Below are 23098 nucleotides of genomic sequence, written 5' to 3' on the forward strand. Positions count from 1 at the left end.
TGGTGGAATTTTCCCATTTTTTCTTCTGCTCTTAAGTCTCTAAATTGAGAAAGTCTAGTTTCGTAATCGACCAATTCGTTAACATACCACTGAACCACTTTTTATTAACATAATGACAACGAGCCCTTATTGCAGCTGATGCTACTAAATCTGTTGCTCTTTTTTTGGTACCAACAATTAAGAAACTTTTTCCCTGACTTGCTGCATCAAAAACTAAATCACAAGCTTCTGATAAAAAACGAGCCGTTCTAGCGAGATTTATAATATGAGTACCTTTACGCTTTGCCGAAATGTAAGGGGCCATTTTAGGATTCCATTTCTTAATACCATGACCAAAATGAACTCCTGCTTCTATCATCTCTTTCAAATTAATGTTCCAATATCTTCTTGTCATTTTTTCCACACTTCCTTTTTTTTAATCCTACCATTCCATTACGGAATTTAGTTCTTTTTGAAGATTAAGAAAGATCCGAAATAGCTTGAAATAAATAATAATTGTTCCGAGAGAACCTTGTACTAAGATAAGAGTTGGCCATTGATACATGGTATAAACATAACCACCTTAATGAATTAACTGACTTGTTTTACTTATTAAAATAAAAATCTTAAAAATCTAAAATTTGACCTGTTAGTGTTCTAAGTTCAAAAGTCTAGTAAAGTAAAAAATATTTTTATGGGGGTTCTTATGTCTCATAAAAATTGTTTGTTACGTCAGAATCTGAAGAAACTAATTCTGTATGGAGAAACAAAAAATCTCTCATTTCCGACGCGAATAGATTTTTTTTTTTTATTTCGAAATAAAGGTTCTTGTCTTGTGGGGAACGATGCACAAATTTTTGGAATCCGGTACCAACAGGTATAATCCCCCCCAGAACTACGTTTTCTTTCAAGCCTTTCAACCAATCAATGCGACCTCGTAGGGCAGCTTTTGCTAAAACTCGAGCAGTTTCTTGAAAACTTGCTTCAGATATGAAACTTTGGGTATTCAGGGAAGCCCTTGTTATTCCCAATAAGATTGCCCGATAATAGATCGATTCATCCAAAGCTCGTCCTGCTCGTTCCGCTCGCAATAGTCCGATTAATTCCCCAGGCGAAAAAACATTAGACATTCCATCTTCGGAAACCCGCACTTTTGATGTTACTTGGCGTATAATAATCTCTATATGTCTATTATGGATCTGTACCCCTTGGGATCGATAAACCTTTTGGATTTTATTAACCAAAGAGATACGACTTTGGGCTATGGTTAGCTCAGCTCCAATCAAGAATCCCCAAGGGACCCCAAGAATTCTTGGTATACGCTCATTCCAATCCTCAATTCTCCTTTCGAGATTCGGGGATAATGAATCAATTGAACGCGCTTCAAAGATTTGTTCCACTTTTGGAAGACCTTGCGTTATGTCACTAGATCTCGATTTTTCATATATAAACGTAACTAACCTATCTCCCTTGTAAAGGATTTCTCCATAATGACCATTAACAGTTGCTCCTGTAGTGGCCAAATAAGGTTTAGCTGCTCTTATAACAAAGGAATTCATATTTACAATGAAAATTTGACCGGATTTTTTTATGTGCGATTTAAATAGACATACATTTTCACAAATAAATTGTCCAAGGTGAATTATTGCCAATGTCTCTTCCCAAGAATCATGATGGACAAAGTGTGACAATTCAAAAGGAATGGATCCAACATTATGTTACTATCGAAATTAGAAATCCTTTTATTTTCATCTATTAAAGAGTATTTAAGTTCTTGAAGTACTTGGAAGGTTTGTTTTAAATTGTCAACGAACAAATATTTTTTTAACAGGATTTTATTATGCGTTAGTAAATAGTAAGATGAAGAAAAATGCGATATACTAGCTACAATAGCGCCTAAGGGCCCAAAAATTTCTCGAATAGGAATTCTAGGATTCCATTCTTTTATCGCATTGGGATGTTTTGAATTCTTGAATAAACCAATTCGAGAACAGTTGGATGCCGACAAAATCATCAAAGAGTGGTATTCTTTATTTCGATTCAACAAAGTGCCAATAGCTTCTGGATGTTGGCTAAGTGATTCAATCTTCGCCTTGGAATAAAAAGAATTGATATTGGCGCGATCTAACCTATTATGGGGAATCGGTCCTGCACTTGTCCTACCATACCTTTTTCGTGTATACGAAATAGTGGACTTGACTAACTCAATTCTTAGGAAATCGCGAATAAGATCATTTGCTCTTACCTCAACAAGGGAAGCACCAGCCTTTTCTTTTTCTTCTTGTTCCCAATTCACTACTAAGCAAGTTCTAACAAATTGACTATTTGTGTGATAAATTCTTTGAGTTAACTTGCTATTTTCATGAGAAATAAAATTGACAAGTCGAATTTGGAGATTATTTTCTTCTTGCAAGAGATCCTGCGGGAAAAGTGTTGCTAAATTTCTTCCTTCGTCCATTTCATATGCCACTGTAGGGCGAACGGAAACAAAATACTTTTCCTTGCTCTTGAGAATTTTTTTCCGTTGAACATAGACCCAATTTTTCCTTTTTTTTGATTCCTTAGAATCTTTTTTTTGTCTTTCTGGCGGTATCAAACAGCCACCTAATATCTTATCCGCCTCTTCAGGAAAATGAATATCTCCGGAAAATATTTTGAGTTCCGTATGGCTTTTTTTTCTCTTCACTCGGACCAGTCCGCCTAGTCGACTTCTTGTATTTTTTGTGAGTTGTGTATTCACTCCAATAATACTATTGTCAAGTATCTTTAGGGATGAAGATCTCGGCAAGATATGAAGTTCTTGAAGAATGAAAAAAAACCGATCTACTTCTTTTTGGTATTTTAGACTAAATTCTTTTGTTCCTCGATGCTCAATCAAACCCTCTTTTTTTAAGATGGAATCTTCCTCTGGGCTCTCGTATTCGTCCTCTGAATCTTCTTCTGAGTCTTCCTCTAAAGTACCATATTTTTCCTCTGCGCTTTCCCCGGGGCTGCCATATTCGTCTTCTGAGTCTTCCTCTAGAGTTCCATATTCGTCCTCTTGGGTCCTATATTTGCTCTCTGGGCTCCCATATTCCTCTTCTGAGTCTTTCTCTAAAGTCCTATATTCGTTCTCTGGGTTCCCATATTCGTTTTCTGGGCTCCCATATTCGTCTTCTAGGGTTTCATATTCGTATTCGTCTTCTAGGATTCCATATTTAGATTCTTCTAGGGTTTCATATTCATATTCGTCCTCTCGGGTCCTGTATTCGTCTTCTAGGGTCTCATATTCCTCTTCTGAGTCTTCCGCTCGAGTCCTATATTCTTCTTCTAGGGTCCTATATCTAAATTTAACAATTCCTGAACCCTTTTTATCTTTTCTGTATCGGGGATCGTCAAAATAAGCAAAAATAGTATTTCTACGTAAAACACCCATAAGGGGGATTTCAATCGAAATCCCAAAACAGGATATTAGTTCTTTCTCTTGTTCTTGATGATATTGTAATGGAATGACGAACCTATTTCTTCGCTTTTTCGCCAACAAATCTGAATTATCTTGAAAAATAGAAGGATAGATAAAATTCCAATGGCCATTGGACATGATTCGATCCGACGTTGAATAATCAAGAATTTCCCTATCTTTTTTACCATAAGTATTCATTTGATCTTGATCCTTGTGGAGTGAAAAAGACGCTATACTGGATCTGCACATACTTACTGACAATATCCATAAATGGCTTGTTTTTGGTAATCGGCGAAGATTACCATATTGATATTCGGGCGCATGGTAAACATCAGTACTCCAGTGCATTTCGCCGTCTGATTCAGAATAAATATGCTTTTGTACCCTTTCTTTAAAATGTAAAGTGGACGTTCCGGCACGAATCTCCGCAATTACTTGTTCGGATTTTACATATTGATCATTTTGCACTAGAATCAAGCTTTTTGAGGGAATATTCACACTATATAGAATATCTTGACTCTGAATAGTTACATGCAAGTCTATATAACATAGAAAAGCAGGCTGCCCATGACGGGTACGTGTGGGGTGAACCAAATTCTCATTGAATTTTATTTTTCCATTCGAAGGGGATCGTACAAGGTCGGCAGTACCCCCTGTGAATACTCCGCCAGTATGAAAAGTTCTTAATGTTAGTTGAGTCCCTGGCTCCCCAATTGATTGACCTGCAATAATACCTACGGCTTCTCCCAATTCGACCAGATCACTATGAGTAGGACTCCGGCCATAGCATAATTGACAGATCCAAGAAGTGCTTCGGCAAGTAAAGGGGGTTCTAATATATATTGGTTGTGCTCGAAATGGTTGTGCTCGAAAGGCAGTTATGAATCGATTGACTAATCCAATTCCAATATCTTGATTTCGCGCGGCAATGCATCGTGAACCGATATATATATCGTCTGCTAATACACGACCAATTAGTGTTTGGACAAAAAGTTTTTCCGTCATCCCATTTTGAGGACTTACAGAAATACCTCGGATAGTACCACAATCTCTTCTACGCACAATAATATGTTGAACTACTTCAACAAGTCTACGTGTAAGATATCCAGCATCTGCTGTTCGCACAGCAGTATCTACAACCCCTTTGCGGGCTCCATAGCAGGAAATTATATATTCTGTCAAAGAAAGTCCCTCGCGTAAATTGCTTTGAATAGGTAAATCAATCATTTGTCCTTGAGGGTCCGACATTAATCCTCTCATACCTACTAATTGGTGTACTTGAGATGCATTTCCTCTGGCTCCTGAAAAAGACATTAGATAGACTGGATTAGAAGGATCCGTTATCCGAAAATTTGAATTCATTTCTTGTTTCAAATATTCACTTGTCGCATACCATATCTCAACAGATTGGCGTAATTTTTCTACCGCGTGTACAGCCCCATAATAATAGTGTTTCTCCAAAAGAAAACTCTGTTGTTCCGCGTCTTGGACTAACCATCCCTTAGAGGGTATTGTTAAAAGATCCTCGATTCCTAACGAAATCGATGTAGTAGTGGCTTGATGGAAGCCCAGAGTCTTTAGTTGATCCAGTATATGGGATGTATATCCCATTCCAAAATGATCTATTAATCTGCTAATAAGTCGTTTCATACCAGTTCCGTCTATCTCTTTATTATGAAAGACCAGATTGGCCCGTTCCGCCATACATAAGTACCCCCTTTTCGGCTGAGTAGGATTCGACAATTGCTGAGTAGGATTCGACAATGGGCCTGAGTCAGTGATTCGAAAATTTAATTAACTTAATTGCCTCAATCTCAATCTGGATTCGCGTGGCAAATAATGATGATACTAGGGAAATCGGAATGCCCCCCGAAAGGGGAGGGGCATCGCCGAATCTAACTTTCTTGTTTAGGTAGTGTATGAATAGGCCTGACTAAATCCTTGTATGGCTTCCTCTATTTCTCTATAAAAAGAAATATGACCAAGAGTGGTTCGAATGTATATCGAACGAATTTCTTTTTTTCTATTTCCCATTATTAGATAGTGGGCATAAATCTCATGATAAGTCCCCAAAGATTCATATTGAACTTCAATCGGAACTTCTCTTGACCCAATGACGCGTTGATCCAGGTTCCATCGTAGCCACAAGGGACTATCTAAACTGATTAGTTTTTGTCTATAAGCTCCCAGTGCATCATAAGAACTAGAAAAATGGGGTTCTTTATCTTTCCTATATTTAAAATTATTATTATTATTGTAATTTACTTTTAGATTTGGGTAGTTTCTGCAACTATTATATCTATTTGCACAAATACCTCGACGCTTTCCAATCGTTAATACATAAAGCCCGATAAGCATGTCTTGGGTTGGTACGCAAATAGGATCCCCAATAGCGGGAGATAAGAGATTCATATGAGAAAACATAAGTAAACGGGCTTCTGCCTGAGCTTCCAAGGATAAAGGTAGATGAACAGCCATTTGATCTCCATCAAAGTCCGCATTGAAACCCTTACACACTAATGGGTGTAAAGAAATAGTACGCCCCTCTACTAAAGTGGGTTGAAAGGCCTGTATGCCTAATCTATGCAGGGTAGGTGCTCTATTTAACAGTACAGGATGTCCCCGCATAACTTCTTGAAGTATTTCCCATACAATGGGTTCTTTTTCCCAAATTTTCCTTTTAGCAATCCTTACATTAGAAGTGGCGCGTTTCGTGATTAAATCGCGAATTACAAATAGCTGAAAAAGCTTTATTGCTATCTCTAGAGGTAATCCACATTGATGTAATGAAAGCGAAGGACCCACAACAATGACAGAACGCCCCGAGTAATCGACCCGTTTCCCAAGCAGAGTCTCGCGAAACCTTCCCTCTTTACCTTCAATTACATCTGAAAGTGATTTGTATACTTTATTGTGACCATCCCTCGTCGGTTGCCCGCGGGACCCACTATCAAGAAGTGTATCCACGGCTTCTTGTACCAATTTTTCCTGGCACATTACTAAATCTGCTGGCGCTAATTCACTTCTTTTTAATAGATAGGCAAGATTGTTGTTCCGACGGATAACTCTCTTATAAAGTTCATTAATGTCTGAAGTCACTACTTTATCTCCAGACCTATAAACAATAGGTCTCAATTCGGGAGGAAGAACCGGTAATAAGCACAAAACCATCCATTCTGGTTCTACATTTGTTTGAATAAAATGTTTCGCCAATTGCATGCGTCTAATCAAAAAAACTTTTCTTATTCGTCTTTTTCTATCTTCCCACTCATCTCCACTATACCCCTCGTCTTCTAATTCCTTCCATTCGACCAAAGAATTCTCTATAATAATTCGCAAATCCAAATCTGCTAATTGTTCTCTAATAGCACCTGCTCCTGTCGCAATTTCCCGATTTCGAAATGTTGCAAAGCCTGGGGTAGAAAAAAAGGGAGAAATGCTGTGGTTACAGGATGCAATTTCCTCTTCGAATAAACCTCGTAATCGTAAAAAAGTGGGTTTTTTAGTGCTGGGCCTAGCAAAAGAGAAATCGCCGTATACTAGGCCCTCCAACTTCTTAAGAGGTTTATCTAAAAGATTCGCGATATAACTAGGAAGACCTTTCAAATACCACACATGAGTCACGGGACATGCGAGTTTGATGTATCCCATTTGATATCTTCGTATCCGAGAATCCACAAATTCGACCCCGCATTTTTGGCAAAATCTTTCGTCTTCGTTTTCAGCTCCGCTCGCTCGAGAATTGCCACAAGCGCAAATCCCGCTTTTTATGGGTCCAAAGATTCTTTCGCAAAACAATCCATCTTTTTCTGGTTTATCGGTTTTATAATGAAAAGTAGAGGGCCTTGTGACTTCGCCAACGACTTCTCCATTAGGTAGGTTTTTGTTAGCCCAAGCCTTTATTTGTTGAGGGGAAACGAGTCCAATTTGAAGTTGTTGATGTTTATATTGGTCAATCATAAAATAGAAATAAGAAAAGAATTTATATTTATTCCGATCAAACTTCCTCCCTATTAACCTGGAAGTTCTTTTCAGATACAAGGAAATGATTCAGTTCTAGAGCCAAAGATCGTAGTTCTCGAACGAGCACTCGAAAAGATTCTGGAGGATCCTCATGATTAGGTATTCTTTTTCCCCAGATCGTAGCATTAAGTATTTCTTGGCGAGCTATAAGATGGTCAGATTTATAAGTAAGTATCTCTTGTAAAATATGAGCAACACCAAATCCTTCTAAAGCCCAAACTTCCATTTCTCCTACTCGTTGTCCCCCTTGCTTGGCTCTTCCTCTAACCGGTTGTTGTGTAACAAGTGAGTAGGGCCCAGTAGAACGCCCATGAATTTTCTCATCAACTTGATGAATTAATTTTAAGATATAGGACTTCCCTATTAGAACAGGTTGCTCAAAGGGGTCGCCTGTTCTTCCATCAAATATTCTGCTTTTTCCCGGGTACTCGGGTTCAAATACCCATGGATTTTTTGTTTCTTTACTGGCTTCATATAATTCTGAAAACACAAGTTTTCTTGAAGCCTCTTGCTCATATCTCTCATCAAAGGGTGCTATTCTATAATGTTTCTTTAGCAGATCCCCCGCTAATCCGAGCGAGCTTTCAAATATTTGTCCCACATTCATTCGGGAGGGTACTCCTAAGGGATTGAAGACCATATCAACGGGTGTTCCATCTTGCAAATAGGGCATATCTTGCCTAGGCAAAATTTTGGAAATGATCCCTTTATTCCCATGTCTTCCGGCTACTTTATCCCCAACTTTGATTTCACGTTTCTGTAAAATATATACACGAACCATTATGTCGAGCGGGTCCCTTTGGATCCATTTCACATCGATAACGCGCCCTCTTCCACCTATAGGTAATTTCAGAGAAGTTTCTTTTGAAGTGGAAACCTCAAGGCCAAATATGGCCCGTAATAATCCAGCTTCCGCGATATAAGATGATTCGCTCGCTATCTGAGGCGTTAATTTACCTACTAAAATATCACCAGTTTCTACCCAGGATCCCAACCTAACAACTCCATTTCTGTCCAAATTGCGGAGTAAATGTTCTTCTAGATGTGGTATTTCTTTAGTGATTTTTTCAGCGGAGCCCTGGCTTGTCGTATCCGTCTGAATTTCATATTTCCGGATGTGAAAAGAGGTATAAATATCTTCATATACCAAACGTTCGCTAATTAGTACTGCGTCTTCAAAATTGTAACCTTCCCATGGCATATAAGCTACTAATACGTTTTTTCCTAAAGCAAGTTCGCCCCCAATTGTAGCAGCTCCTTCTGCTAAAATTTGTCCTTTTTTAATGGATTTACCCCGTGGAACCCGGGGTTTTTGGTGCATACAAGTATTTTTGTTAGAGCGACGGTGGTTAACTAAAGGAATACTTATAGTCTTCCCACTACTTGATAAAAGTATCTTATGACTATCAGTAGAAATGATCTTTCCCTCGCGTTCGGCTATAATGGAAACCCTCGAATCTAGAGCTGTTTGGCGTTCCAATCCAGTTCCAACAATGCATTTCTCGGACCGAGAAAGCGGAACTGCTTGGCGCTGCATATTAGAACTCATTAAAGCCCGATTCGCATCATTGTGCTCAATAAAAGGAATGAGAGAACCCCCAATAGAAAAATATTGGAAAGGAAAAATACTTCTAACATGAATCTGTTCCCATGCAATAGTCAAGAATTCTTGACGGTATCTAGCCGGAACAACCTGTTCTTCCTGAATACCTTGATTCAAGGACAAAGAATTTCCTGCTGCTATCATATAATATTCATCTCTATTTGGTGATAGATAAACCACCTGTCTCTCTTTTTTTTCTTTTGCTTTCTCAGCAGATATTTCATAAAACGGACTCTCTATGGATCCCCACAAGTGATCAATTCTCGCATGAATTGTTAAGGATCCAGTAAGTCCAACATTGATTCCTTCAGACGTGTCAATTGGACAAATACGCCCATAGTGACTCGGATGAATATCTCGGCTCCGAAAACTTGCGGTTCTCCCCGTCAACCCTCCAGGACCTAAACAACTCACTTTTCGCCCATGAACAGTTTGTGTCAATGGATTCGTTTGATCAAAAACTTGAGATAACGGGTATGTGCCAAAAAAGGTCTCATAAGTAGTTATTAATAAAATTGAAGTTGAAGTTGGAGTTACCAAAGTTTGGGGAGTCGGTTTCGATTGACGTATGAATACTCTACGAATAGTTTTTTGAACTGCATGTTGTAAACGACCAAGAGCCAATCCGAATTGATCTTGTAACAGATCCGCAACCGAACGAATACGTTTATTTTTCAAGTGATTCATATCGTCATCGTCAAGTATACCCGTTCCAAATTTCATTCCAATCAAATGATCCGTAGCGGCCAATACATCTCGTGGTAACAAGAATGTATTGTTCTGAGGAATATCAAGATTAAGTCTCCGATTCATATTTCGTCGACCAATCCTTCCTAATTCACATTTTTGTTGAAAAAATTTCTTTTGTAATTCCTCGCATAAGGACTCCGAAAATACCAGGTCCCCACCTACACAAGCAAATTGTTGATAAAACTCCAAAATAGCTTTTTCTTTTGACTCAATCCTCTTCTTCTCTTTAGCATTCGGGAAAGACAAGAAAATTTCAGGGTAGGAAACATTATCCAGAATTTCTCTTAGATTCGAACCCATAGCTGATGATAGAACTAGAATAGATATCTTTTGTTTTCTACTCACGCGAGCCCATATCCTTTCTTTTTTATCAATTGCTAATTCCGATCTCCCCCCCCAATCTGATATTATAGTGCCAGTGTAGATAGAAATTCCCTTATGATCTAATTCCGAGCGGTAGTAAATACCAGGACTTAGCAATATTTGATTGATCACAATTCGGTATATTCCATTTATAATAAAGGTTCCTAAGGAATTCATTATAGGAATGTTTCCGATAGAAATGGTTTGCTTTTGCACATCGAAACCAAAAATTAATCTCGCAGATACATATAATTCGGAAGAATAGGTGAGTGATTCATACACAGCATCTCTTTCTTTTATCGAGGGTTCTAGCAGTTGATATCCTTTCGCAAATAATTGAAATGCAATTTCGTGATCTGGATCTTTAATTGTTGGAAACTTGTCAAGTTCTTCTGCCAAGGCTTGATTAATGAACCTACAAAATCCCTCGAATTGGATCTGACTAAATCCGGGTATTGTGGACATTCCCTCGTTTCCATTCCGGAGCATCTTAATCTTAAGTTTCCTGTTTATCAAAGAAAAATTCCATTATCAGCTCACTCTTCATCAATCCCTATGGATCGATCTAGCAATCATGGAATCTATATTCTGTTTACTGAATCACATGAAATTCTAGGGAACTCCACATACGTATTTCATATATGTATTTCATACATATGAATAGAGACCATTTGGACGAAAGTTCGAGTTTGCCAGGGGTACAAATGAAATGAAAATGAATTGATAAAACATTCCTACAAAAAAAATTCTGCCACTTATACTTTATGTTATGATATTCTAATCAGATTGGATGGCAAAGATTTCTCATTTTATCTCCTTTCTATGAATGTAATAAAGCCGTAATATAATATACTAGAAAGTTTGACTTTACTTCGATTTAGAATAGCGTGCTTACTTTAATTTCTCAAAATAATTTGAGGGTTCTTTTTTATTTCGGATCGGAGTAGTATAATTGCTAGAAAATTCAGTATTTCATTGTGGAATTCTAAAATAAAGTAAGTCCCTTTTTTAAGTACATGCCAATCTAGTTATCCACCTCTCCCCATATCCATGCTTTTCTTTTATCGTAATTTCACTTGGGTACGCCAAGATAGTCAGGTTATACTCTATATCAGAGCAAATTTCCTTTTTTTATTCAAGATATTTAATTTAATACTTTGAAAAATTAAAGCATGATTCCCCATAGAGATATGTACATAAAGGGGATCTTTGGATAATAATGCTGTTCGGACCTAAAGTTTACCTATACACGGATTAAGCATAAAGCCATAATATTTTATTATGCCATTGAAGGGGGGGGAGATAATACCGATTTAAGAGTAGTTCACTACTGCAATAAAAAAAAGAGAATTCTAGTTAACGGTTCCAATTTATTCTGAATTTTGCAGCCTGTGAATAGAAATCCACTTTTTCTTCTTTTTCATCTCAATAGAAAGAAATGGGAAGTTTTATTGTGTTAACAATGTATGTTTTAAGATAGAATCTATCGAGGAGAATAATAGAAACTGGATCAAAAAAAGCAGGAATAGATTTTTTGAAAAAGATTGGAAAAAAGTAAGTAGAATTATATTCAAAATAAAAGGGGCTTTTCGTAAGAAAACGTGGATGAATACTTGCTGTTTTCTAGATTTTTGATCGGATTTTTTGGCGGCATGGCCAAGCGGTAAGGCAGGGGACTGCAAATCCTTTATCCCCAGTTCAAATCTGGGTGCCGCCTGATCAATAAAATACTTAGGTTTTTTTTATAGTGCTGATCGAATTCGATAAATTTTTACTTCGCATAAGTTCGGGCAAGAGAGTAACTGGGCCTGCCGATACTGGGTTTAGAGAAACCATACCATAGTTCTATCCTCAAACTAGGGTTAGGGTTTGTTTTGACGGTAGTGGCCAAAATGGTTATCAATAGGGGTGAGGTAGTGTTTCCTTATTCTTTTATTATATGAATTTGAATTGGTTCTTAATTGAGATTCGATTTGATAATTTTAAAATACGAGGATAAGATGTCAGAAATCTTGGTATCCAAAGAAAGGTCCCTAAGGGGCATTCTTTTTTTTTTTCAATCTAAGATTCAAGAAGGGACTCCACGAAAGAATATCAAGACTTACTAATTATTATACATTTTTTTATCGTACATCTTATGTTACCTACATACACTAAAGTAAGGACTACTTAATTCTAACGAGAATCAGATTAAATAGGTCGATCAAAAATCAATTTAGGAGTTGTATTATGGATAAAATCTCTTCATTCTTTCATAGAATGATACAAAGCAAGGCTGCAGGGTTTAGGTCAAAAATAAACATTAGGTAAGGTAGGTATCCAATAAATATTTATCTATCGATAATTTTATGGTATATTCGGGCGTCCTTTGCTTAAAAAAAAAAAAAAGAGTAACAAAAGGAATAAAAAATCTTCCTATTCCCGCTTCTTCTATTCAGGACATCATTCCCGTACTCTTTCTTTTTTAAGGAAAAAAGGGCTATAGTATCTCGTATTTTTAATGCTCTCTAATTCTACCAGAATTCCTATAAGAATTTGTTAGGAGTAAATTCCTTGAACTGATTGATCCATGGCCTTAGGGCGGAATCCCTTTTTGACTCTGTACCCTTGATTCCACTATGATTATTGATCAATAGTAGAATAATCCCTTCATAGAAATAGGAGACATAATTTAGATGGATATAGTAAGTCTCGCTTGGGCTGCTTTAATGGTAGTCTTTACATTTTCTCTTTCACTAGTAGTATGGGGAAGGAGTGGACTCTAGGGATACTACTAATTGATTAAGTAATCAAATTGTTGTATCAATTCTTTTCTTTAATGGATCATTTTGCATTAATCATTTTGTCAAACGTTATTCTTTAATCTTTTTCTTTAGTTTTGTTTCACTCCTGTAAGAAACTCTTGTATTGTAAGTTGTAATGTAAGAAAGAGCCATTATACCAATTCAGAATTTCTACTAGAAATGACGAATGGTTAAAAAAAGTTCTATACATAAGAAAATTAGACTTTCTTCCACGGAACTATTCACGGCATATCACACATTTTCCATTTCCTTTTACTTTTTACTATAGTCTATTCTTCATATTATTTTTCTTTCCTTCCATGGATTCTTTGGTCAAGAATTGTCTTAGATTTTTTTATTTTGACCTGATTGAAATTAAGTGGATGCAATGAAAAAAGAAATTGAATTAGACTACTTAACTATTTCAATCTACTAATCTATTCTATGTAGATTCAAAGATAATATAATAGAAAGAATCTAAAGTGTCGTAGAAAAAACTATATGTAGTTCTTTCTACCACACTTTAAGATTCCAACCAGATCCTTTCATTTAAGACTTGGATTTTTTTTATTTAATCCCTTTTTAATTTCTTCAATGATTAATTGGAATTCCAATTAATTATTTTGGCTGACTGTTTTTACATAAATAATAAGTAAAAAAGAAGTAGGAACTAGAATGAACAGTGCAGTAGCAATAAATGCGAGAATATTGACTTCCATAACCTCTTTATTTTTTATTTTCACAATAACTCGGGATGTAATCCCATGGAGAGGAAAAAGGGGTATCTTGTAAATTCAAGGGTAGGGCTTGCATTCTGATAATACTGAATCAATTCAATATTATGAATATCGGATCTATCAAATCAATTCATGGATGAGAGTTATATTTCACGGATGAGAGTTATATAGTATAACATAGGAAGATCCTCTATCCACACTAAGACCAAAATGGGTTTTTTGATTGGATTAGGAATTCCCTCTTTTTTAATCCTTTTCTACTTTTTCTTTTCTATATCTCTAACCCACGAGCTTTCTTAATCTTATACTTTCTTAATCTTATACAATTTCCCTTCCTTTTTCTTATAGTTATACATACAATTATGTATGTATTATATGACCAACTTTCACTTTCTATGGGTCACATAGACATCCAAATAAGCAGTAGAAGTGAGATGGGGAAAAGAGGTCTGAAATAAAAAGGGAATACGATTTATGTATGGATTCCGGTAAAATACCGGTACTCTATTCCATAAGAGTGGAATAGGAAATTAAGATGAGGATGGTATCATCATAAAGAAAGATAGAGTAATATAATATCCTAAATTCTACTAATCCACATATCGTATGTGTGTCTTTCTTTATCGATTGGGAGTAGTGAAAAAAAAATTCCTATATGCCCTCCCTCCCTCTTTAATGAGAGATGCAAAATAAAAAAGTGAAGTAAGGGTGCCCTGTGGGTATTTGATCTTGCTCCCTGCCCCTTTTTTTCATGGAAAAAGGAAATATCAATTTCTCCATTCATTGAACCCTAGTTCGGGACTGACGGGGCTCGAACCCGCAGCTTCCGCCTTGACAGGGCGGTGCTCTGACCAATTGAACTACAATCCCCGCGGGGTGTATGGCATACCCATTCTTAAATAGAACCATAAGAAGATTCGATTCGTCTTTCGTACTCTAAGAAATAGACGAATCATATACTACATACCCACATATTATATTATACGTGGGTATAGTGAGAGTGACATAACTAGTATGTCGTGATTTTTTATCACTAAAAATGGATAATAATCCAGCCTTCAATAAGAAAAACTCTTTTGTTTGTAAGAAAGGAATGAGAGAGATATGGATTAGAAAAAAAAATTTCCCTTTTTTCTTTATCTTTTATTTCTATAGATCAGACATTTTATTTTATGGAAGAAAAACAAAAGGATTTAGTTCATACTCACGAAGCCCTAGATTTTTGGTTTGGGCCGAGCTGGATTTGAACCAGCGTAGACATTGTCAACGAATTTACAGTCCGTCCCCATTAACCACTCGGGCATCGACCCAGGAAGAATTTATTCTAGGGTTTTTGCTAATCTATGATTAACCTCCTTTCATAATACTCCCTACCCCCAGGGGAAGTCGAATCCCCGCTGCCTCCTTGAAAGAGAGATGTCCTGAACCACTAGACGATAGGGGCATCACTAGACGATAGGGCCATATACAACCGCTCGTGATTATACTATAATCATAGTATGAGCAGTTTTTTGGAATTGTCAATATACTCGAAAAGTATAAATAGATCCAAAGCAAAGAGTTTTTCCAACTTTTCTGTTATGTTTTCATCTAGGATTTTTTTTAGTTGATCGTTATAGATTAATTCTCCGTGCTTCATTTAGTGTTCATACCAAAAATGCATCCATCCCGCACTAAGTCATAAAATTCTCTAAAAATATAGAGAAAGTTTCAAAAACAAAGAAAAAAAGTGAATCAATTTAGTAGAAAAGTACTCTATCAGATTCGAACCAACGACTTACGTCTTAGCACGAGATTACTCTACCACTAATTTAAAAAGCCCTTTATCGGATTTGAACCGATGACTTATGCCTTACCATGGCATTACTCTACCACTGAGTTAAAAGGGCTTTTTATTTAATTCAAAAATTAGCCACTTGGATTTCCCATTATGGGTCTACTGCATAATGTACATATTATATATATAATATATAGAGATAGAGAGAGAGACATTATGTAGAGATTGTATATGTATATATCGATATCTTGAGAGCTCAAAATAAAATTAATAAAAAAAAACATACCCTACATAACATATCCAACTCTTCTTGGTTCAGGGTTTTCCGTTTCCGAAGACTAGTAAAATAGGCGGATTCTGGAACCCCAAGGATTCAACGGTATATGGATATGGAAAATATAAGATTTCCGATCCTAGCGGGAAAAGGCGGGGAACAGATACCCAATAGGATATAGGATCCTTGGGAGGAACTTTTGGTAATGGCCTTGATCCTCTATGCTATTTTTTATGTGTTCTTAGTTCTATTGAACTTTTTGCATTCTTTTAAACAAGAATCTAATAAACTAGAATTGAGTCAGTGGAAAAAAGGAGAGAGAGGAAAGTGTTAAATGGAGAGAGTCGACTAATCAGAGACTTTTAGGATCTTCTTTACATCAGGTAAATCTGTCGGCCCTGTCCGTTTTTTTCTTTAAGTTACGACTCTTTGCTGCTTACTTCTATCAAGCCATAGGGAAAGTCTATGATGAATTTGGAAAACTCATCTCACTCTTACTCTATGGCTCGGACTTAATGGGGGAAGAAAACATCTTCCATAATTTCTTTTTTGTTCAATTCTGGACAAAAAAGAAAAGGAAAAAAGGAATTTATAGGGACAGTGTTACCCCCTATATCCCCTAGTTTATATTGTAGGAATAATAAAACAATTTAGCAGTCTGACACACTTACGTCCTTGCAAAGTAAATAATTATTATTGTAGTCGTAACCGTAGAATAGGATCCTAATCAAAATAAATACATTTGGTTCAGGCGCTATTAGCATGGTAAGAAAAGATTTTTTTTACAGACCAGAGGGGCTATCTAAATCCTAAAGTAAAGGCGAGCGATCGAAGTAGAAGTACCAACGGCTCAGTGTCATGAACCTTCTCCATCTGATTCAATAAGGGGGAATTAGCCTTCTTGTCAAATGGCTATCCTTGACAAAGGGTACCATTTATACCATAATCTACAATGTAGCGGGTATAGTTTAGTGGTAAAAGTGTGATTCGTTCTATTAATAACTGAATTTGAAATGATATACTTAAGGCATCCTTAAGTTTTTTATTTTTATATTCCGATGAAAACTTTAGTTCTTATAAAGGATTAAATCCTTTTCCTCTCAATAGCATATTGAGGAAGAATATACATTCTGGCGATTTGTATCCAAAGACTAATTTAAATTGCATCCAAAATAAAAATAGGATTATGAGTACAGAGTCGCGAAGCATAATTTTGCATTGGATTAAGTATTCCAATTTTGAAAATATGAGTAAAGGATCTATGGATGAAGATACAAAAAAGTTGATTTCCAATCGTAACTAAATCTTCTTAAAATAAGGAATAAGGAAGCCAAATAGCTAAAAAACGATAGTTTTGGTTTACTAGAACCATCCGCATATTGTTTCAGCTCGGTGGAAACCCAATTCTTTTCCTCAGGATCTCTTGAATGAAATTAGGGAACGAAGTAAGTAGATTAGATGAATTTAGATAGAATTTCTATCTCCTACTCTATAAGGATCATCTAGAAAGCGGAGAGCTTTGGTTCCATTCAAATAGAAAAGCTGACATAGATGTTAAGTGGTGAGAATATCCATAAAGGAGCCGAATGAAATCAAAATTTCATGTTCGGTTTTGAATTAGAGACGTTAAAAATAATCAACCAACGTCGACTATAACCCCTAGCCTTCCAAGCTAACGATGCGGGTTCGATTCCCGCTACCCGCTCCATTCTGTATAAAAGGAGTATTCTATTTGTCTAGACATGTTAGAGGCTTGTATTCAAGCCTTTTTTGTCCACCAGTTTCTGGTACTCCAGAGCGGAGTAGAGCAGTTTGGTAGCTCACGAGGCTCATAACCTTGAGGTCACGGGTTCGATTCCCGTCTCCGCACTTAGCAGTCTGTATAAAAGGACTATTCTATTTCTCTAGATATGTATGGTAGAGGGGCGTATCCAACCCTTTTTTATTCATTAGTTCCCGGCCCTAGAGGGCAAAATTGAGCAGTTTGCGAAGTCACTTGCCTTCAAAAAAAGAAGGCGCAAGGCCTCTCCCTACCCTGCAGAAAATAAAAATGAAACGAAAGGGACAGTCTACCTCTCCCTTCCCTTTAAAAAAAGTTTGCCCGTTGTTTGTCTCAGTTAATACCCAATTTTTGGAGCTCTGTTGGCGAGTTCTATTTCTGCCTCTGGAGCGCCCTCTTTTTTTGAGTGGGATGCAAAGGAAGGGTAAGATAGTAAGGGATACGGCACTAGACTAACACCTAATTAATACTTAATTTAATATAAGTAGTTAAACAGTTAACTAGACTAAACTTTTTATCATAGTACTTTGATAAATTAAGCGGGCGAGCGGCGGGAATCGAACCCGTATCTTCCCTTGGCAAGGAGATATTTTACCATTGAACTACGCTCGCTACGGTATATATTTTATAGCGTATATCCGCCTGGGTCGACCTTCTATGTCTGGGTCGACCGTTTCATTTCATTTTCTATTATATTAGAGTTTTCCTTTTTTTATTATCTGTCAATGAATATTCTAATGGGAATGGAATTTCATAATACTGAAAGAGAAGAGCTAGCAATTCGGAACGCAAATTGCGTTTTAATACGTCTCACTATTCTAATTTTTTAGAAGAAATGGCCTTTATTATTTCTTTTTTATGGGGTTAATAAATATTAACCAAATTTCATTTAAGAAATGAGAGAATTCAGAATAGCTACGAGAAAGACTAGTCCAATCCATAATGATGTACCGGAAAATACAACATTTTTATTATTTGACCAACCATCAGGAGAAGCAAATACAAGGGGTACACTAATTACTAAGACTGAGGAAGTCGCAATTAATGCAAAAACAGCTAATTGGAAAGCAATAGTCATATTTCTAATCCTCCAAGCTACCATCAAATAAAGTTGACTACATATTTGATCCCTCACTTAAACCAAAATTGTAAAAAAATACAAGAAGTAGGAGGGGTTTAATCATGAATCCATTGATTCTTCTCTTTAATTCAAATTTATTACTTAAACCGCTTTTTTATTTGGATATGGGGGTGAGAAGAGATTATTTACTCTTTATTTCACAAGCGGGTATAGCGGATCCTGTATCCGTGTATACAGTATACAGAGATATATCGAAAAGGAACTTGTATCTGATATCTTTCTAGAGGCTAATAAATCTTTTTATTTTTTATATGGCTATGTTCTATTTGTAGGAGTAAAATAAGGATTAGGCTGTGGAGAGATGGCTGAGTGGTTGATAGCTCCGGTCTTGAAAACCGGTATAGTTCTAGGAACTATCGAGGGTTCGAATCCCTCTCTCTCCTTTTGCTTATTGAATACGTTTGTTTCTTTCATTTTTATTTATTTTTTTTTTCTGTCCCTTATCTTTCTTTCATAAAAAGGAATGAATGGCTCGGCTAGATGGAATAACCGAGCCAGAACAGAAAAAAAGTAGAACAGGTATAAATAAGAAAATCTTAGTTAAGAGGGTTCATGTAAAGAACAGGTTCCAAATCACGATCGATTCCCTTTTCAAAACCTGCTGCAGCAGCTCGGGCTCTTCCTGCATGCCATAAATGGCCCACAAAAAAGAAGAATCCTAGAACAAAATGAGAAGTTGATAACCAACTTCTAGGAGAGACATAATTAACTGCATTGATCTCGGTAGCTACGCCACCCACGGAATTTAAAGAGCCTAAAGGAGCGTGGGTCATATATTCTGCTGAGCGTCGTTCTTGCCAAGGTTGTATGTCTTTTTTCAACCTACTCAAGTCCAAACCGTTGGGGCCCCTTAGAGGTTCTAACCATGGAGCACGAAGGTCCCAAAAACGCATAGTTTCCCCTCCAAAGATAACCTCCCCAGTTGGGGAACGCATTAGATATTTACCTAAACCTGTGGGTCCTTGAGCGGATCCCACATTAGCTCCAAGACGCTGGTCTCTAACTAGAAAAGTAAATGCTTGAGCTTGAGAAGCTTCTGGCCCGGTGGGTCCATAAAACTCACTCGGATAAGCTGTATTATTGAACCATACAAAACAACAAGCGATAAAACCAAAGACAGATAAAGCAGCTAAACTATAAGACAAGTAAGCTTCTCCAGACCATACAAATGCACGGCGAGCCCATGCGAAGGGTTTGGTTAAAATATGCCAAATTCCGCCAAATACACAAATAAAACCCAACCATACATGCCCACCAATTATATCTTCTAAATCATCTACACTAACAATCCACCCTTCTCCACCAAAAGGAGATTTTAGTAAATAACCAAATATAACACTGGGACTAAGGGTCAAATTGGTAATTTTTCTTACATCTCCCCCCCCAGGGGCCCAGGTATCATATACACCGCCAAAATAAAGAGCCTTGAGTACTAGAAGAAAAGCACCTAGACCTAACAAAATTAAGTGAATACCCAAAATTGTAGTCATTTTATTTCTATCTTTCCAGACATAACCAAAGAATGGAAAAGATTCCTCAAGAGTCTCGGGTCCCAGAAGCGCGTGATAAATGCCACCGAAGCCTAAGACTGCGGAGGAAATTAGGTGAAGTACGCCAGATACAAAGTACGGAAAAGTATCTAGAACTTCCCCCCCTGGCCCTACTCCCCAACCTAGAGTAGCTAAGTGTGGAAGTAAAATCAACCCTTGTTCATACATGGGCTTTTCTGGTACGAAATGGGCCACTTCAAATAGGTTCATTGCTCCGGCCCAGAATACGATTAATCCGGCATGAGCTACATGAGCTCCAAGCAGTTTACCGGACAAATTGATAAGTCTGGCATTCCCAGCCCACCAAGCAAAGCCGGTGGTTTCTTGGTCACGACCAGCTAAAACGAAAGTTCCATTAAAGAGCGTTTCCACGTGGTAGAACCTCCTCAGGGAATATAAGATTTTCATGAGGCTGATCCTGAGCTGCCATCCACGCACGAATACCCTCGTTTAAAAGAATATTTTTGGTGTAGAAAGTCTCAAATTCAGGATCTTCCGCTGCACGGATTTCCTGGGAAACAAAGTCATAGGCACGTAAGTTCAGAGCCAAGCCAACTACGCCAATAGCACTCATCCATAAACCGGTGACGGGTACAAATAGCATAAAGAAATGTAACCAACGTTTATTGGAAAAAGCAACACCAAAGATTTGGGACCAAAAGCGGTTAGCAGTGACCATTGAATAAGTTTCTTCAGCTTGAGTTGGGTTAAAAGCACGGAAGGTATTTGCACCATCACCGTCCTCAAATAGAGTGTTTTCTACGGTCGCTCCATGAATAGCGCATAGCAGAGCCGCACCTAATACTCCGGCAACTCCCATCATATGAAATGGGTTCAACGTCCAATTATGAAATCCTTGGAAGAAAAGGATGAATCGAAATATCGCTGCTACGCCAAAACTCGGCGCAAAGAACCAACCAGATTGCCCCAGTGGATAAATAAGGAATACAGAAACAAAAACAGCAATTGGACCAGAGAATGAGATTGCATTATAAGGCCGCAATTGAACAGACCGAGCAAGTTCAAATTGGCGTAACATGAAACCTATTAGTGCAAAAGCCCCGTGGAGAGCTACAAAAGTCCATAGACCGCCTAATTGACACCAACGAGTAAAATCTCCTTGTGCTTCGGGCCCCCATAGTAGCAACAAAGAGTGTGCTAAACTATTGGCAGGGGTAGAAACTGCTGCGGTTAAGAAATTACAACCTTCCAAATAGGAACTAGCCAATCCATGGGTATACCAAGAAGTTACAAAAGTTGTCCCTGTAAACCAACCCCCTAAAGCGAAATAAGCACAAGGAAAGAGCAATAGGCCAGACCATCCTACAAAAACGAAACGGTCCCTTCGTAACCAGTCATCCATAGTATCAAATAGATCATTTTCTTCTTTAGGAATTCTACCAAGGGCTATAGTCATAGTGATCCTCCTATTCAATTACTTCAACCATTTCCGAGCACCTCATATCACTTTCCAAGGCATATGATAGTTTTATTATCTGTGGACGATTTCTTTCTCGTTCAATGCCCTTTTTCAATGGTCTCGAAGAGAGAAATTTCCCATTTTTATCTATGGAGTCACAGTCACAACCGAGGTCGTGGTAAATCCATGAATTTGATTCGATTTGTTTTTCTTATACTATTTATTTGTTTTTCTTATACTATAGAAATAGAAATAAATTGTTTTTCTTATACTATAGAAAGAAATAAACCTTTGAATTCAGCATTATTCCAAGACTCCTATTTCAAAGTCTATCTTTTAAGGGAAAAATGCAAATAAAAGTAACCCTTCTTTTCCCATTCCCTCTCTATTGCATGGGTGGAAGAACTAAAATAATAGAGGATTCTGAAAAAAAAAAATGGACCTTCGAAATCCAATTTTATGTGTAGCGCAAAGGAGTTGCGATTTCTTCTTATTCCTATAGAACATCTAGTAACAAGAATATGAAATCGTAAATAGCGAAAAATTCTTGTCTTGCGCGGTCTAAGTCTAAGGAAATAAAAAAAATTCGCTTATACAATTTCATCTACATCGAATTTATATATCAGAATAGCGGATAGAGGCATCATTAAAGGAGTCAGGTCTACTTACTTTATGCTTCTTTCCAATTTTATGGTGGATTTGATAAGAACCCTTTTTGCTTTCTTGATAAATAATCGACAAAAAAAGCGTTTTTTTTATATAACCTGCTTGTTTTATTATAATTATAACAAGTCCTATATGGAAATGCCCGCTAAAGAGAAAATCTATTTGATTGTCTCTCGGCCAATATCGATTTTTAGAAAGAAAAAACAAGAATTTTCTTCTTTTTTTATTAACATTAAGAAAAAAGAATATAATTAAAATGGAATTGGCAATATAATTTTTATAGACTTTTGAAAGAAAAAAAAGGGGTTTTTTGCAACCGTTATTTCTTATTTCTTGCCTATATCATATCACGGAAACCTTTCGCTTTGGAACGTGGAGAGATGGCTGAGTGGACTAAAGCGGCGGATTGCTAATCCGTTGTACAATTTTTTTGTACCGAGGGTTCGAATCCCTCTCTTTCCGCTCCCTTGGATCATTTGGGACTTTCGAATTGGAAAGAATTCTGACCCCCGGATTTTCTCATAGATAAATGTACGAAACAAATCCAATAAGAAAAAAAAAAACTGAATTTTTACTCCTCGCGTCCAGGATTCCGTCCTGGGTCATTAGATAAGAATCCAAAGATAAAGAGTGAAACAAAGAATATCACTACTGTATAAACAAAAAGTTTGAGAGTAAGCATTACATAATCTCCAAGATTTTTTTTTAAGGAATAGATTACCAGTTTTTCCTTACCACACGGATCCACTAGGATGGTTTTTTTTTATACCTAAAAATGCAAAAAAGAATTCTTGAAAAAAATTGCAAGAA

At 37.0% G+C, this 23098-nt stretch overlaps 6 non-coding genes across 6 annotated transcripts; 3 read left to right on the forward strand and 3 right to left on the reverse strand.

The window, feature by feature from the left end:
• Window positions 1-11806: 11806 nt before the first annotated feature.
• Window positions 11807-11877, forward strand: TRNAC-GCA (transfer RNA cysteine (anticodon GCA)). The gene has a single exon. It is a non-coding gene; the product is annotated as a tRNA-Cys (tRNA).
• A 2599-nt stretch (window positions 11878-14476) lies between these two features.
• Window positions 14477-14550, reverse strand: TRNAD-GUC (transfer RNA aspartic acid (anticodon GUC)). The gene has a single exon. It is a non-coding gene; the product is annotated as a tRNA-Asp (tRNA).
• A 358-nt stretch (window positions 14551-14908) lies between these two features.
• TRNAY-GUA (transfer RNA tyrosine (anticodon GUA)) lies at window positions 14909-14990 on the reverse strand. Its single transcript has one exon. It is a non-coding gene; the product is annotated as a tRNA-Tyr (tRNA).
• A 507-nt stretch (window positions 14991-15497) lies between these two features.
• TRNAT-GGU (transfer RNA threonine (anticodon GGU)) lies at window positions 15498-15569 on the reverse strand. The gene has a single exon. It is a non-coding gene; the product is annotated as a tRNA-Thr (tRNA).
• A 3378-nt stretch (window positions 15570-18947) lies between these two features.
• Window positions 18948-19035, forward strand: TRNAS-UGA (transfer RNA serine (anticodon UGA)). The gene has a single exon. It is a non-coding gene; the product is annotated as a tRNA-Ser (tRNA).
• A 3627-nt stretch (window positions 19036-22662) lies between these two features.
• TRNAS-GCU (transfer RNA serine (anticodon GCU)) lies at window positions 22663-22750 on the forward strand. Its single transcript has one exon. It is a non-coding gene; the product is annotated as a tRNA-Ser (tRNA).
• The last annotated feature ends 348 nt before the right edge of the window (window positions 22751-23098 follow it).

The sequence above is a fragment of the Triticum urartu genome, unplaced genomic scaffold, assembly GCF_056163025.1.
Source record: "Triticum urartu cultivar PI428250 unplaced genomic scaffold, HENAU_Tu73 scaffold2, whole genome shotgun sequence".
In the NCBI taxonomy this organism is placed as follows: domain Eukaryota; kingdom Viridiplantae; phylum Streptophyta; class Magnoliopsida; order Poales; family Poaceae; genus Triticum; species Triticum urartu.